This window comes from Ochotona curzoniae, unplaced genomic scaffold, assembly GCF_017591425.1.
Source record: "Ochotona curzoniae isolate NIBS_2020 unplaced genomic scaffold, NIBS_Ocur_1.0 contig_3303, whole genome shotgun sequence".
NCBI lineage: Eukaryota > Metazoa > Chordata > Mammalia > Lagomorpha > Ochotonidae > Ochotona > Ochotona curzoniae.
This window is the reverse complement of record NW_024465800.1, coordinates 14157-15356: the sequence shown is the minus strand read 5'-3', so window position 1 is coordinate 15356 and position 1200 is coordinate 14157. Positions and strand designations below refer to the sequence as shown.

At 31.7% G+C, this 1200-nt stretch overlaps 1 non-coding gene across 1 annotated transcript; it reads left to right on the top strand.

Annotated features, from left to right (window-relative positions):
* The first annotated feature begins 843 nt into the window (after window positions 1-843).
* Window positions 844-950, top strand: LOC121156209. Its single transcript, XR_005883824.1, has one exon. It is a non-coding gene; the product is annotated as a U6 spliceosomal RNA (small nuclear RNA).
* Window positions 951-1200: the final 250 nt, after the last annotated feature.

The following is a 1200-nucleotide window of genomic DNA, read 5'->3' as shown; positions in this document are numbered from 1 at the left end:
AAAGAAAGGAAAAGAAAGAAAGAAAGAAAGAAGGAAGGAGGGGAAAAGAAAGAGAAAAAATGAAAAGAGGAAGGAAAGGAAAGAAATGGAAGGAGAAACAGGGGAGGAAAAAGGAAAAATAGATGAGTTAGTACTGCTGCAAATAAAGTTTTGTAAAACTCCATTATGTCTGTCAAAATGGTGGTTAAGCATATCATGCTACTAAAATTTTAATGATCTGTGATTACTTGAAGTTGTGTGAAATTATGATTTAACGGTCCATTCAATTATTATTTACAGCTGTTTGCCTTCCAAGTACTCTACGATAAGCTTATCTATTGAACTTCTTGTTCCATGATGTATTAAGTCTTTTTACTGCAATATAAACTTAAAATGCTATTTCAAAATTCAAAAATTAAAGATGCAGAGAGAGAGAGGAGGATAAGGAAGAAGAGGAAGAAAGGAAGTGTCTTAGAATTGGATCTACAAGTTACATTAAATTTGTTAAAAACTAGACAAAATTAAAAATAAATAAATAAATATGAATTTAAAAAGACTCTGATGACCCATAGAAAAGTGACCCATAGAAAAATCTGTCAGATTTAGGAGGAACAAAATGTGTCTATTAGTTAATTTATTTATTTTTATTTTTAATTTTTTTTTACATCTTATTATTATTATTTTCATTTTATGATACAGTTACATAGGCTCCTGGTATTTCCCTCATCCCTGCTCCAATTCCCCCCAACGTAGTTCCTCTATATCATTACTAAAGTTTAGTTCTTCATACTCAGTTATATGTTCATCTTTGTGGGCATGGACAATGACAGAGTCCAGCATCCTATTGTGAAGATATAGTAAACAGTGCTCACTTTGGCAGCACATATACTAAAATTGGAACGATACAGAGAAGATTAACATGGCCCCTGTGTAAGGATGACATGCAAATTCGTGAAGCAGTCCATATTTTTTATTGCAGTAAAAAAAAAAAGATATAGTAAACAGTTTTATTATAAGTAAATATTTGTCTGGAAACAGAAATGCATACCACACTGGATCCTCACATCTGGATGTTAGTCTCCATTTCACAGCTACTCTACATCCCCTCAAATGAAAAGTCATAATCCAAAATCAACAACAGAAAGAAAAATAGAAATTTACAATGACATGAATTTAGAATACATGTTGCTAGATATGACAGTCTCCATTTCACAGCTACCA